The 15,639-nt window shown below is 50.0% G+C and overlaps 1 protein-coding gene and 1 long non-coding RNA gene across 19 annotated transcripts in view; one reads left to right on the forward strand and one right to left on the reverse strand.

Annotated features, from left to right (window-relative positions):
- The window catches only part of LOC129009980 (voltage-dependent L-type calcium channel subunit alpha-1C), a 716,779-nt gene that overhangs the window by 282,305 nt on the left and 418,835 nt on the right, over positions 1–15,639 (forward strand). The gene's annotated exons all lie outside the window — the stretch shown is intronic.
- Positions 6,981–8,960, reverse strand: LOC134740351 (uncharacterized). The gene is made up of 2 exons (XR_010127748.1): positions 8,349–8,960; positions 6,981–7,239 (listed from the first exon to the last, which is right to left on the reverse strand). It is a non-coding gene; the product is annotated as an uncharacterized LOC134740351 (long non-coding RNA).

Consider the following 15,639-nt stretch of genomic DNA (forward strand, 5'->3'; position numbering starts at 1 on the left):
AATAGCTTTGTGAGCTAAGTCCCGCTTTCTTGGGTGTTCTCATGGTCATGCTCAGAGAATCCCCCTCTCCCCACCAGCATCCACCAGATTGCACACTGGTGTGCAGGAGAAACCAGCTTGCCTGGCAGCCTGGGTCCAGCAGTCCCAAACCATCAGAAGGAAAACCGACATCCTGCACCTCCACATGGTCACTAATTCCCTGCTGTGGGGGGCACACTTTGGTCTGACTTGGCTGACACAATGACACAATCTGGGGTAAAAAGAGAAGTATGGGCTGAGTACTGTGTCTCTCACCGGTAATCCCAGCACTTTAGGAGGCCGCAGCAGGAGGATTGCTTGAGCCTAGGAATTAGATCAGCCTGGGCAAGATGGTGGGACCTTGTCCTACAAAAATAAAAATAAATAAAAATAATTAGCTGGCCGTAATGCCACGTGCCTGTAGTCCCAGCTACCTGGGAGGTTGAGGTGGGAGGATTGATTGAGCCCAGGAGTTTGAGGTTGTAGTGAGCCATGATTATGTCACTGTGCTGCAGCCTTGGTGACAGAGACCCTGTCTCTATTTAAAAAAAAAAAGAAGAAAGAGACAGAAAAGAAGAGAGAGAGAGAAGAGAAAAGAGAAGAGGAGAGGAGCACAGATTGCTCAACCCCATGGGGGCAAAGCTGTCACTTCTGCTGGTGGGGCCCGCGGCCCATCCTGGAGTCGGGGTAGCATCATGGTTGAGATCACATGGATTCCTTGGCTAAAGTCGTTTTCAACGCTTGTTGGCTGTGTGATCTTAGATAAGCCATTGTTTCTCTCTGCCTCAACATTCTTGTTCCTAAAATGGGGTTAATTATATATACCTGGCAGGGTTATTCTGAGAATTAAATGAGTTAATGCAGCAGTTCTGAGCCTTTTTGGTCTCCGGACTCCTTTATATTCTCAATAACTACTGAGAACCCCAGAGGGTTTTTATTTGTGTAAATTATAGCTACTCATGTTTATTGTATTAGAAATCAATTTAATTCATTAAAAAACTGATTGCAGCCAGGCGTGGTGGCTCACACATGTAATCCCAGCACTTTGAGAGGCCGAGGCTGGCGGATCACAAGGTCAGGAGATTGAGACCATCCTGGCTAACATGGTAAAACCCTGTCTCTACTAAAAATACAAAAAAAAAAATTAGCCAGGTGTGGTGGCAAGTGCCTGTAGTCCCAGCTACTCGGGAGGCTGAGGCAGGAGAATGGCGTGAACCTGGGAGGCGGAGCTTGCAGTGAGCCGAGATCGCACCACTGCACTCCAGCCTGGGTGATAGAGTGAGACTCCGTCTCAAAAAACAAAAACAAGAAAAACTGATTGCATGTTAACATAAGCAATATTGTTTCTGAAAAATAATTTTTTTGTAAAACAAAAAAACAGTGAGAAGAGTGACATTGCTTTACATTTGTGTAGATTAGTGTCTCACTTACTAGAAAACAGCTAGGTTCTCATATGTGCTCTGTCATTTAGTGTGTTATGGTATCACGTCATGTAGGCTCTGGGAAACTGCTGTATATTTGTGAGAGCATTACAGTGAAAATGTTAGAGTTATTATAAAAGTAGTTTTCTCCTCACAGATACACGTAAAAGGTCTCAGAGATCCTGCTAGGGTTCCTTGGGACACACTTTGAGAAACACTGGATTAATAAGTCATGACAAGTGTTTAGTATAACACCTTGCATGTGGTAATCACTGAATAAAAAATTATTACAAACAGCACTACTTACTAGCAGATATAGCATCAGAGGTGGTTTTCTATACATATATGGGCCAAGCTCTAGAAGGGTCCTTGTGCAACACACACACACACAACAGGTGTTTCTGCTGTTGCCACCAAGCAGTTCCATGCCATCCCATCTGGCTGGGGGGAGCCCTGCAAGTGTCTGGATGTATCTGAAGCTGCTGTGCTGGGATGCGTGCAATACTAATATGGGAATGACAGCGAGTGGACATCACATCACATAGTAGCCTTTCCTCCTAGGAGGCAAAGCACTCCCCTCCCCATCACCCTGCAGTTATCCTCATGGGGGAGGGAGCCAGTCCAGTCCCTCAGGAAGGCAGTGCCAGGGCCAGGACATGAACCTGCCTTTCTGACCTAGAGCAGAGTCAGGCTAAATAAGGCAGGCAGAGGCTTGCCAAGGGGCACAGTGGAGTGCTTCAGGACTCATAGTTGCTGGGCCTGAATGCTGGAAACAGCTTGTCAGTTCAACCCAGGAGATGCTAAGATGCAGGCTAGAGTCCATGACTTTGTCCTCCCATCAGGGACCTGCAGACCATGTGACAGTCAGCTGGCACTCCCTTGACCTTTTTGTTGAGTCCAGAAACCATAATGCAAGCAGTGGGCTGAAAGCTGTGGCAAGCTGCTGTGCTGGCATGTAATTTGGAAAGCCTATTCACTTAGCCACCTATTAAACACCTGGTGTGTTTTGAGTCCCCAGTCTGTTTTCTTGCTCATCTCCCACCAAGGGAAAAGCAACATTGACCAATCAAAAGGCAGGCTCAGTCTTGTAGTCACAGTAGCACAGTCTTCCCTGTGGCCAAGACGGTGTCTTCAGCATCTGCAGTGGTGTGTGCAGCCGTAGGTTGACAATGAAATGCAGGGAGCCAGGATCAGGAATCTGACCTGCACCAAGAGCTGTGGGCAGAACAGACCAGCATCTGTCTGATGCTGAGGCTGGTGGTGCAGGAGGCCAGGAGGCATCCAGGAGCCAGAGTGATGCCTTGCAGGACTGGGGTGGGGTGGAGGCTGTGTCTGAAATATGGGATGAATGCTAAGAATCAGAAAGTTAGTGACCACAGGCAGAAGCTCAGAAACATACAGTAGATGTGAAAACTGCTCCTTGCCCCTGCTTTTTAAATGTTATCTGAATGCCCACAGTGAGCAGAAGCTACTATTCAGTCAACAAATAATGGTCAAGGGCTGGGCATTGTTGTAGGTGCATCACTAGTTACATCAGTGAATAAAACAGACAACAATTCCTACCTGCAAGGAGGTTGCACTTTTGTGTGAAGAAGAAAATAAAGGAAAGGAGAACATAAAGGAAAAAATACAAATAAGTAATATTAGACACAGTGGGGGGATGAATGCAGGGATGGAGATAGGGTGCTTCAGGGTGGGGTTATAGCTTTTAATAAGAGGGGTCAGGGAAGGTGTTATTGTGAAGATAACGTTTGAGCAGACTGGTGGGAAATGGCGAGGTAAGTGCTGTGGATCTGGGGAGAGGGCATTCAAGGGAGCAGGAGGGCCAGGTGCAGAGGCCCTCAGGTGGGAGTGTGCCCAGTGTGTCTGGGAGCAGGAGGGCCAGGTTCAGAGGCCCTCAGGAGCAGGGAGGAGGCAGGTATGGCTGGAACACAGAAAGTGCTCAGAGGTGAGGTCAGTGAGGAACAGAGGGCACTTAGGGTCTTGTAAGTCATTGTGATGACTGTGGTGCTAACTTGGGGTGAAGTGTGAAGCGAATGGAGGCTTTTGAGCAAAGGAGTGACTGATCTGACTGTTTTGAAAAAGAATCATTGCCAGGAGCTTCTCGGGGTTGGTAGAAGTGTGACGGTCAGTCAGGAGGCTGGATCAGTAATCCAAGAGGCAGATGTTAGCAGCTTGGACCAGAGTGATAAAGGTGGAGGTGGAGGGAAGTTGCTAGATCCTTGACACATTCTAGAAGTACACCAGAAATGATCTGCTAACAGACCAGACATGAGGTATGAAAGAAGGACGAGGGAAGATGGACTCTATATCACTTGGCTTGAGTGAATGGAAGGCTGGAGAGTCGCCATGATCTGAGATGGGCAGGAGCTGGTTGGGGTGGGGGAGGCTGAAGAATTGGGGTTTGGACACGCCAAGTTTGAGATGCCCAAGCAGAGACTGACTGTAGAGGTCTAGGCTGGAGCAGGCAGAAAGACCCAGGATGTGCAAAGGAAAGAGGGAAACAGCAGCAGTAGCACTTATTCAGCCGAGTCCTACCTCGGAGATCAAATGCATAAAGGAAAGGAAATCTCAGAGCCAGCCTCTAACCCTGAGCTTAATCCCAAAGAGCAACAGAGTAGCCTGGGGTATCCACCCCTCCATCCACCCTGGTGGTGCTGCAGAGCCCCTGTTGCACTCACAGGTGGCAAGAGGCAGGGCTCAAAGCTTACCTCACAGGAATGACTCCCAGGGAGTAGGTGTAGGGTGAGGGCCCCACTGGAACTGGAATGGACTCTCCTGTGTAGTGGAGATTCCTCTGCAAGGGCTCCAGGGGGGCTCTCAAAGAGGAGCAGTCTCTGCCTTTCTCAGATTAGCCCTCTGGCTCTGTTGTTCTCTTGGGCCTGTCTTCAGATAACCACAGTAATCCAGGGAGATGAAATTGGCAGATCAGAAGCCCTTGATTAGACCTGCAGAATGTCTGAACTGACAAGAACTGCAGAGAGCATCCCATCCAACTCTCTCCTCTTACAGAGGGGGAACTGAGGTCCAGGGAGATGATGGGACTTGTCCAGGTTAGAAGCTTCATGACCTAGGGCAAATCACTTAACCCTTGCAATCGTGCCAGGTTGCGAGCATTTTCCTAAATGCTGTGACTCAGAGATGGCTTGTGTGCTCATGGTTCCTGCTGTTTCTCCCTAACCCTCTTCCACATGGGCTTTTTACTGCCAGATCAGGGGTTGGGGAATGATTGGCAACCCGGAGGTCAGCCAGCCCTTTTGGCAGTCCAGTCAAATCTCCCCATTGGCTGATGAAACATGGACTCCCTTGGCAGCCAGTACTTCCTCAGGAGATATCTTGCTTAAAATTGATGGCTCCCCTTTGGCTTTGCTATTCCCCATGCCCTTGGTGGGGCAGAGAGGTAGCTCCATCCCAAGTTCTTCTCCATTTGCCAGAGTCCACCTCCACCCCAGCCCAGAGCTGTTTGCTCTGGCTTGCCCTATCCTGCATTGGCTCCTTTCACTCTCTGCAAACCCTTCTGTCCTTCCCATTGTCTGAGCTGCCTTTTTCTTGACTACTTCTTAAGCCTCTGGATTTCTCCTTAAATATCAGCTCTAGGACGCCTGCCTGATGAGCTGAGGTCATTCTTACCCTCAAGTGACCTGGTGAATTAAGCAACAATACCAGGGATTCCAGGACAGTGAGTTTGAAGATCAGCATCTTTGCTGGCCTGGGGGAGGCCCTTGGCCTGCTGGGGGTGGATAGAGTGATGCTGACCTTCTGCACAGGCTTTGGGAGGGAACAGTTAGTTACCGCAAATGTCTGGCTGTCTAGGTGAAGCACTCCCGACCCTCTGCTCCTCAATTGTAGTTGTGAATTACAGAGTGGGAAACAGCACACGGGGGCATTTGTTCCACTCCTGTTTCAGGGACAAAACTTAGGCCTGGGTCTCTAAAACCAGAGGTGCTTGATGCTCCATCCCAAGGCTAAAGGGGCAGATGCCCTCTCTGTCTGGCGTTGTGTCTTCCTCTGCTTCCACCTTACTGCAGAGTGCGGGGCTGCAACCTTGGCAAGGACGGAGGACTCCTGTACCCTATCTCATTCTCCTCCCACACCCCTGTCCCTTCATTACAGATAATCCAACCTCTTTGTTCTGTGGTTGCTGAATAGCATCCCCCAGGGGACCATCTTCCCTGCAAATGCAGGGTGACGCTGTGCAGTGGTTTCTCTGCCATCATCTTTTCTCTGCTGGGGATGCCAGAGCATAAACCCGTGGTGCAATGGAATGTGCCTGGCAGCGAGGAGGAAGACGCCGGGGCTCCAGTGTGCTCCACACCTTCCTCTCTGTCAGCCTGAGTGCTCCCGCCCCCTTTGGGCCTCAGTCTCCCACAGAAAGGGAGAGCTGGGTGGCCCAGCAATCTCTGGAGCCCCTTCTGGCTCAGACCTCCTGCAGTTCTCAGTAGCCTCCTGGTTCCCAGTGTATTTTTAAAGGATCCTGTGTTATTTATCTCAGCATCTCTGTCCCCCTCCACTGCACGCTGCTATCCATGCAGTAATGACATCCAAACACCCACACTGTATCTTAACAATCTGATGAGATAAATGCCTCATCCTTGGGCTCCGTGGACACAGAGTAGCAATTCTCCTATTCTGCTATCAAAGAGCTCAGAAACTCAGGCTACCAAGGCAGGATGAGCAGGCATGTGGATTGCCTTGTGCACATCATTGGGCAAAAACACATTCTCCCTGCCCCAAAGCCTCTGTTTTTCCCCAAAGCAGCCTCACTTTTTCCCTTCCTCCACCTCCAGAACAATGCCTTCGAGCCTGCTGGCATTTGAGAATGTGCCGGGTGGGCAGCACTGGGGGCATATGGCCTTGTTATTTTGCATGGAGCTCCTAGTGGGATACACCAGCCACTGGCCAGGTCCTGGAAATAATTAAGCTGAGCATATTAATCTGGGGGTTACAGGGCCTTGGGCATGCTCCAGCCTCCAACACCTGTTCTCATGCTTCTTCTGCAGTGACCCTCTCGTGCTCTAGGCACACCTGTTAGATGGAACTTGGGACTTTCAAGGTTGTCGCTGCCAGGGCTGGCATGATGTGCTTGCACCTCTGCTCCCTTTATGGACCCAGGAGCTGGGAAGGTGCATTGGGTTCCAAGAGAAGCAGTAACTGATTTGGTCTTGTAGTGAAAATAGACCTGGCTCTGGTTTGGTAAGTGAGTGACCTTAGGCTTAGTTTCCCTAGAAGCAGAAATAGGGTAACAATAAGTCCTCCCACTTTAAGGAATGTTATAAGGATCAGGTGAGGTCATGTGAAATTCTTAGGAAAGCTGCAAGGGAGTCTACCTATGAAACACAGAGGCCATGGGACACAGAGGGAGGAGTAAGGGCTCTGGAGCTGGGCAGATGCCCCTGGGTGTGAATTCCAGTGTTTCTCTTCAGGCTGTGCTGCCTGGGGAAATGTACTTGCCTCTCCTGAGCTTTTCTTTGCTTCTTCTGTAAACCAAGGGATAATGAAGCTACACTGACTGGTTACACTTAATGATAACAGGAGTATCTATTATTTATTAAACGTTTATTTTGAGCCAGGACCTTCGTTCCTTTTCTTTTTAAAACTTCCATAAAATGTAGCCGGATTTGCAATCACACATTACTTCACATGGACTTTGGCTGGTTTGTGTAGTGTCTCTGTGAGAGCAGGGGTTCTGCGAGTGTTGCCCAGCGCTGTATTTCCAAAGCCCAGCACGTGCCTGGTCCACGGTGGGCGCTTAAGAAATGTTCATGCAGTTAAGGGGGTGCAGCTGCCTGGCAAGGAGAACCTGGGAAATTCATTTACCCTTCTTATTATTCAGTTCCTTCACCTGAACTGTCTCAGGCTGGAGCTGAGCTTTGGGTTCATAATATATAATTATTATCCCCATTTAAAAATGACTAAAATGAGGTCAGGAGAGGTTAAGTGCTGTGCTCTAGATCACTCAACTAGGAACTAGGGAACTAAGCCTTCTTGTACAGTACTTGTCAGAGCCTCCTTGGAAGCTTGGGAGAAGGGTGTGGGCAGGACTGGGCAGGCAGGAAACAGCTGAGCACCTGCCGGATTCACCAGCTGCCCCCAAGAAGATACATGGAATCCTCTCTCTCATAACGGCCCTCAGCAATGCCCATTTTACAGATGAGAAACTGAGGCTGAGAGGGAGAAAGAACCCGAAGCTCAGCTCCAGCCAGACAGAGCTCAGGTGAAAGAACTGAATAATAAGAAGGGCAAATTCCCTTCTTATTATTCCCAGAGTTCTTATTATTCCCAGAGTTCTTTAATCCCAGAGTAGGATCCTCAGCCTTGCCAGGCAGCTGCACTCAGCCTCCCACCCTCTCTGAGCAGGGGGGTTGGAATGCGTCTGCGGAGGGCAGCGAGGAAGGAGCCTGCTGGAATTCCTTCCGTGTGGCACGTCTGGGAGGGGTATTCCCCCTGGTGATGCTTGGGAAATCTTGCTGGCCGGCTGACCTTGCCAGTCCTCTTTTCCACTGTTCTTTTGGTCTCGGAGCACCCGCCAAACATCTGACACTGTTCAGGATCGATTGCACGTAAAATGAAGAATGGGTATTTAAAAAACAGGGTTTTTTTCGTGTGTTTTTTCCCCTGTTGTCATCCAAGAAGCAGGTTTTTAGGTTCTTTGATTCTCTCCCAGAATAACAACCATATGGGGCCTCCAGTTACACTGAGCAGCCTGTGCCTTGTGCCAGGGACCGGTTTGTTTCCATTGTCAGCAAACCTTGACTGGCTCCAAACATTTTCAATCAGGTGGTTTCTGAAAGAGGGAGAGACTGAGGGGAAAGTGATGATGTGGTCCCTCTGAAGAGGGTTTAGCTTTCAAGGGTATGGCAGGGGTGGGGCCGACAGCCAGAGGGGTGTGACTTTGAGAAGCCAACTCACCGTTAGGATCCAGCAAGATCCAGGCTCGGCGGCTGGAACAAAGAACATTTTGAACCACACAGGGCTCTGGCATGTTTGTTGATCGACTTATCCAAGGCCTGGGCCAGCTGCTTTTGTTCCAGAAGATTTCATGGATTAACTCCCTGGGCTTTGGAAAATTGTTTCTTTTTTAAGAAAGGGAAGTTTTGAAAAGCAAATGCTCCTGGGCAGGCTGGGGGTGTGGGGAGTGTTGGCTGGAGTGGGAGGTCACATTCGCCCCATGGTGGGATGGCCAAGGGCTCCTAGCGAGGGAACAGTTGGACCTGTGGTGTCCTGGGGGTTGGGTTCCTCTGAGGGCCCCTAATGGACAGAGGAGTGTGGACCCCTGAGCCTGGGAGCATCGTGGGCATTTAGACCAAACCACGGGAAGGACTCCCCAATGCTGAAGGTTGCTAGGCGCTGGGGGAGGTTCCCTGGGAGACTGTGGCTAGAAACACCATCTGCCAAAGATGATTTAGTTCCGGAAGAGGCAAGGGATAGAACGAGATGGTCCTTTCTGTCCCAGTTAATCTTGGTGCTGTTCATTCCGGGCTGAGCATTCCCTCCCTGAAGTGGAATGGAAGACAGACTCGGCCTTGGGCAGACTGAGCATCTTGTGAAAGGGAGAGTCTTACCTCCTTGGCTTAGTCCCCACCCCCTGCCCAGGGTCGGATGTCTTGGGAGCTTGCCGGCTCTCTGCCCACTGTCCTGCCCCGGCAGCAGGTACCAGCAAGCCTGTATGCCATGTGGGGTACGGGGAGTAGCGGGCACATGATTAAATACTCATGCTTTGTCAAAACACTGACGGTTACAAAATGCCTCCGCGTCTACTCAGGGAAGGGTGAGCAATGAGGAAAATGACTTCAATATGCAAAAGACATTCCAAGGAGTCCGGGAGGGAATGCTCATTCTAGAGCCAGGAGGGAGTCATGGGAATTAGTTCTTGATCTATAGACTGGCTGAAAGAAATCACCTAGGTTAAACCTGCCTAAATTCTGCTATGTGTGTATGTGCTTAAGGGGATGGGCTCAATGAACTTTGAGACTGTCTCTTCTCTACTGATAGGAGTGACAGTGAAGTTCCTGATGAAGGAAGGTTTAGGGTGGAGGAATTCTGAGCCCCTGGGTTCTGGATTCAAAATCACACACAGCCCTCTAGACAACACAGATGTATAGTCTTTGTGGAGAATTTGAAAAACGAAAATGACGATTGTCTATTTAGGACAGGTTTGGGTACAGCCACTCATGGAAGCCAGGAACCAGCTTCTAACCACAGAAGCTTTGTGTTTTCTGTATAAACTGTCCTTGACTACGGACAAAGAATGGGTACCCAGTGTTCAGTTGGCATCATAATAGGAAGCAGAATTCTACACAGATGGTTCAACGGAACAGAGTTTTTTGAGGGGCATATTTACGGAGGGGTAAGGAGACCAGCAAGGGATATTGAGGCACCCAGGGTTAAACGTAGAGGGAAGCTGTCATCACCCTAGGGCCTGAGGAGGAAGGGGAGAAAATCCTGTTTGCAGGGCCTGGTGGGAGCTGGAGCTGGGAGGAGGACCATGGGGGAGAAACCGTAATCACGGAAGGATGTTGTCACTGCCAGGACCAAGGCACCAAGGTAGGGGGACATGGAAAGAAAACACCCTGCCTTCTCTGTCCTCCCATCTCCAGTTTCTTATTGATGCTGCTCATTGGCCAAACCAACCTGAAGCCGGAGGGTCAGGGAGCCGGGCACGTCAAGCAGTCCCCAGGCACCAAGCTTCCAGGGCACGGGGTCAGGGAACAGAGGTAGAAGGGGTCTAGGGGAGCCAGCAGGGAGCCAGAGCTCGTTTGTAATGTTGGTCTTGTTTAGCCAACTCTAGAAGGCTCATCCTGAGAAGGCGAGCTTCGAAAGCTGTTACTGACTCTTAAAGTATTCCGTCATCAAGACTAGTGTGTTTACCTTGCAAACTACCTTGAGCCAGCTGTAATGAAATTCTCAAATGTCTCCCATACACCCTCCTTCTCTGTGAAATGTCAGCTTTTAGAGGGCAGGGCCTGATTCTTTTATGAGCAGTTGTCTTGAATCACTTCCACCCCTCCACACCTGGAGTGCCTTACACTTTCCAGAATGGCGTACTCAGTGACCCCTCATGTCCATGTTTTGAGGCTTTTGAATTGGTCAAGGCAATCATCTTGCTGAGTGGCTTAAGTTCTCCAGCGAGAGAAAATGAGTAGTCTCCTTGAGTGGGGGCCACAGCACTCCAGACATGGTGATGGAACCCTCTACGGTATAGAGAGCCCATGGCCATGCCACCCAGCCAGACAGGAACCCAGGAGGCCAGGATGGAGGAAGCAGGAGTGGAAAGTCATTGGACTCCCTTTCTGGTGTAAGCTTGGCCATGCGATGTCTTAAATAGGGCTCCTGGTCCTCAAATGTCACGTCCATCCTGATGCCACAATGTCTGTATTGCCACTATTCCAATTCTTCTTTTGGGTGAAGTCTTACTCCACCTGAGGGGAGAGCACATGAAATCATTAGCAAGTGCTGGCACAGACAGCCATTCCCCTCCGTGGCCAGGCTGGAGGGCCTGGGTGGTGGTGGGGGGTGTGGGTGAAGTAAGCGTGAAAGGGGAGATGAAGGGTGTCTAGACACTCCCTTTGCCAAGGGCTGGTGGCCTGTTGCTTGCTCTCTAGGACAACGCGGATCTGTTTCGGGTAATGGCAGACACTGTTCTTTCTCATCCAGTTGTCTCTTCCTCTCCTGAGTCCCACAGGGTCCTGGGGCCGACAGGCTCTGTCACCTCCAGCCTGTATTGGGTAGCCATCTGCCACTATCAGGCCGGGTTGGAAGGGCCTGTGAGGGGTGGGGTGTGGGATCCAGTTCATGGCTTCCAGGGCCAATTTGGGTGAAATGCAGATGTTCTTCGACTCCTGTGTTTCTACTTCCCAGTTTCATTCTAAATGGAAAACGTTTCTGTAGGTTTAAGTTCAAGGTGCAGCCCCAGAGCGGGTTATTTTCCCTTTTGAAAAGCGGAGGCTGCCCTGAGCCTTGGGAAAAGTACTCAGAGAGAATCTCCCCCATGAGGCAGTGTAGCTTAAGGAGTTAGGTATTCTGAGTACCTCCAAAGCCTGTTCGCTCTTTTCATTCCAGCTCAGACTGCCTGAGTTCAAGTCCTGGTGTTGCCACTTGCTAGCTGGGTGTAAGTTATTTAACATTTTAGTTCCTCGGTACCCTAATCTATAAAATGGGGATGAAAATAGTGTCTATGGTAGGGAATTAGTTTGAAGATTAAACAAGTTAAATTGTGTCAAGGCCAGGCATGGTGGCTCACTCCTGTAATGCCAGCATTTAGGGAGGCTGAGGCAGGAGGATTGCTTGAGCCCAGGAGTTTGACACCAGCCTGGGAAACATAGTGAACCCCATCTCTACAAAAAAAAAAAAAAATTAGCAGAGCATGGTGGTGCATGCCTGTAGTCCCAGCTACTTGGGAGGCTAAGGCAGGAGGATTGCCTGGGCCCAGGAGTTTGAGGCTGCAGTGAGCTATGATCACACCACTGCACTCCAGCCTGGATGAGAGAGTGAGACTGTGTCTAAAAAAAAAAAAAATTTTTAAGTGTGTCAAGTGCAGAAAACAGTGCTTAATGCATGCCATGTGCCATGCAAATGTTTGCTCTTATTTATTTCAAGAAGCATACTCTTCTGGGCAGAGCATCCTCCTAGGATTCTGGAGAGATAGAGCATCCGCAAGGCCACCAACGGGACCGGTATCCCCCGGTGTCCCCCAAGCATCTCTTCCATCGAGCTATTGCCTTGCTCACAAACCCTCAGTGAGTTGCTTGTCTGGAGATGCAGGCCAAATCAATCCTGTCTACAATCTGCTGTCTGGCTGTGCCCATTCCTGGCCACAAACCCTCTGCTTCACCAGGAAAATCTGTTTATGGGCCCCATTCTCCTACTTATTTTCACCTCTGCCTTACCCTGCCTGAAAAGCTCTCCTTCCTCACCTTTCCCTCCAAAGCCTATCCATTCTTCGATTCCAGCTCAGTTCTGCCCTGAAGGCTTGTCCATGCCTATGGATGACCATCCTCTGCCTCCTGCCTCCTCCTGCTTCCCCGGCTGGTGTCTGCCTCGTATCATCAGTCATCTCCTCCCAAGCAGCCTATTCCTTTCTCTACTGACGCCTTGAGCTGGAAGCCAGACAGCAGATATTCCAAAACTGAAAACCTGTGGATTTGCCTGTATATTTGCTATATTTCTTAAGAACACAAAAAAGGCTGAACTTCCTGGAAGTTATTCCTAGGGCCAGCATCACGGGAGTTTGACGGTTGGCTGTGTAGAGCAGTCACTCCAAGGCAGTTGATTTGCTTTGTTGTTCCTGTCACCCCATCCCTATTATAATGTGGAGCTTCCTCTGCATTGTGCTGTGAGATGACAGCAAAAGCGCTGTGGCCACTGCCTGGGACTTGATCTTTCCCTGAAACAGGGACACTTTCTATGACTAGTGCTACATTACATTTATCCGTTCTATTGGACACATGTTCGTAGGCCCAGGATCAGAATAAAATAGCTCCACAGCTAGAAGAAATCAGTTTATAGGCAAACAAGACTCTGATGTTGGCCCTTAAAAAGAAACTGCTCATATTTCATATTACAGGTTAATTTTGTCCACGTTAGAAGGTCCCAGTGATACTTTTGCTTCTTGACTGTAGTCTAGTTTTTAAAGGTTAATTTGCCCAGGTGACTTTTTGTATCTTTTCCAATCTAAATATAGTTGTCCCTTGGTATCCACAGGTGATTGGTTCCAGGACTCCCCAACCCCTTGGATACCAAAATCCTTAGGTACTCAAGTCCCTTGCATAAAATGCATAGTGTTTTCATATAAGCTGTGCACATCCTCTTGTGTACCTTAAATCATCTCCAGGTTACTTATACTACCTAATATGGTGTAAGTGCTATATAAATAGTTCTTATGATGTACTGTTTTCATTTACTGGTATGATTTTTATTGTCATATTATTTTTATTAAAAATTTTCTTTTCAAATATTTTCTATCTGTGGCTGGTTCAATCACCAAGAATGCAAAGGGCCAACTGTATCAACAGCTCAAAGTGGAGAGCCCAGGGCCCAGGCACGGATCATTAGGGGAAGAACAGGGCTGGCGGAGAAGAAACTGGACTCCCAGAGCTGGCTCTTTCAGTGGGCTGGGAGCTCCTCCAGGCTGCTGGGTTAGGACCAGCAGGGCGGCCAGAACCATGGAGACATGCTGCTGGTTTTGGAGATGGGGAGAGGGATGTGACATTTTCTGGAAATCAAATCAGAGTGAAACCAGAAGAAGAATCTAGACCTCTTAGGGTAACTTGGCAAACAAAGCTCAGATAGATGGAGGGGTGTTCAAGGAACTTTGCACGATTTCCTGTGGGCTAAGAGAAGACACTTGTAAATCTGAAAGGGCAACATAGGGGGAGTTCCTGCAGGGAAGGGAGGGGGTCACCCCCCTCTCCCCGACCCTGGGCTTAGTTAGGGAGCAGAGAATGGGAGGGGATCAAGGAGGCTGTCTGTTTCCCTCGGTGCAAATGCCTGGACAGCACGTGTGTGCAGGCTGTGTCCCTGACCTGATGAGCACCTGATGGGTGGTTGTTGACTGACTGTCCATGCAAGGGGTATGGGCTGTGCTTGGCAGCCTCCAGCAGGCAGGGCTTGTTCACCTGCGTCCTGTCCAGCACTCAGCAGGAGCTATCCTGGCTTTAGTGTTAAAAGATGGCCCTGGGTCGAAGGAGTGGCATAAGGTCCCACTTGGGTGCTTGATGATGATCTAGAGCCTTGTGCCCTTATCTGCATGGCCTCCTCCTTTATGGCAGCAAGCCCTCATCCTGTGGGCCTCATTTCTAAGCTGGACGCCCAGCAGTTCCCTCAGAAAGTGCTGTGGGGCCCAGGCGTCCCCTCAGAGGATATGAGCACTCCTGAGTCGTTCTCACCGCGTGTGTTCATTTCACTCACTGCCTGCTTCCTTCGTTCAGCTCCGAGTACCTGTTGATGCTTCCAAGCTAGGAGGGCTTCCTTCAGGTAATAGGGGAAGCATGATCTGGAAAAGGGAACGTTTCCTTTTGCCCCATGGAGAGACGTCCTGAGACACTTCATCAACCAGAAAGGCTCCCAAGCAGCCACTGGGTTGCAGTGAAAGTGTTCAGCCGCTGGTGACTGCTCTGGTGAGACTTGTGAGAGAGAACAACAGTGATGGTGAGCATAGCAGCCCCTCAGAAAGCAAACCAAGGAGTGGGTGCCCGACATGCATGATTCCTAATTCACACAGTCCCTGCATAAGCTAGGCATTCCTGTATCCTGTTTTCACATGAGGAAACTGAGGCCCTTGGAACTCACGTATTTTGCCCAAGGCCATCTAACTAGGAGGCCGTAATTAGTGAAGCTGGGATTCATACCTGGGGCTGTCTGATTCCGAAGCTGGGCTCTTTCCACGGTATGGTCTGAGGGTGCAGTCTAGAGCAGGGACTGATGGGGTTTGTTTGAAGGAACATGAGATGGTGGAGTGCCAGGCTGGCTGGTGTGGGGCCCCGGCTGGGATGAGACAGTATCTTCAAGTGTCAGGGATGGACGAATGTCCCTGTCAGGAGATGTTGGTCCCTGGCAGCCAGGCATGGTGGCAGCACTCCCAGCCTGGCCCACCCTGCACAAGCCTGCAGGCACACAGGCCTCTTGACAGAGTGACAGCTGGGATTCCATGCCTGCACCAGTGGTGGGAGAGATGAGGGTAAAACAAGGGGTAAAGGACTGTAATTACCTCTTAACAGGTTTCCCCATTTCTCCGCTGTCAGATGGTTTTGTTTTCTGATTTATTTTGATCTGCTTGAAAATTAGTTGTGGCAGTGTGTTTGGTGTGTAATCATTGTCCTGCTAGCTAGCAGTCATCATCAGCAATGTTAGCCCGGCAAACGTGATCTTTCTTTCCTTTGCCCAATACATGTCAGGCTCTGTGTGGCAAGGGGGAGGGAGAGGCATGACTATGTGTCTCTGCCTGTCTGTGGACCCTGACTCCTTACCATCACCCAACAGGGGACAGTCCTGCTGGCTGTGTCTTCCCAGAAGGCTCGTGCCTGCACAGATTGTCTGGTGAGCCTGCCAGCTGTACCGCATCGTTCTGTGCATATGACCTAGCTCTCTCCCGGCCCCCTGTTCCATCCCACATGCAGCCTCCGTCCACTGTCCCCCAGCTCGCAACCCCCACACAGCCCCACCCTTGACCCGCCACCTCCATCTGCACCTGCTTGTGGAGCCT

Source organism: Pongo pygmaeus, chromosome 10 (assembly GCF_028885625.2).
Source record: "Pongo pygmaeus isolate AG05252 chromosome 10, NHGRI_mPonPyg2-v2.0_pri, whole genome shotgun sequence".
In the NCBI taxonomy this organism is placed as follows: Eukaryota; Metazoa; Chordata; class Mammalia; order Primates; family Hominidae; genus Pongo; species Pongo pygmaeus.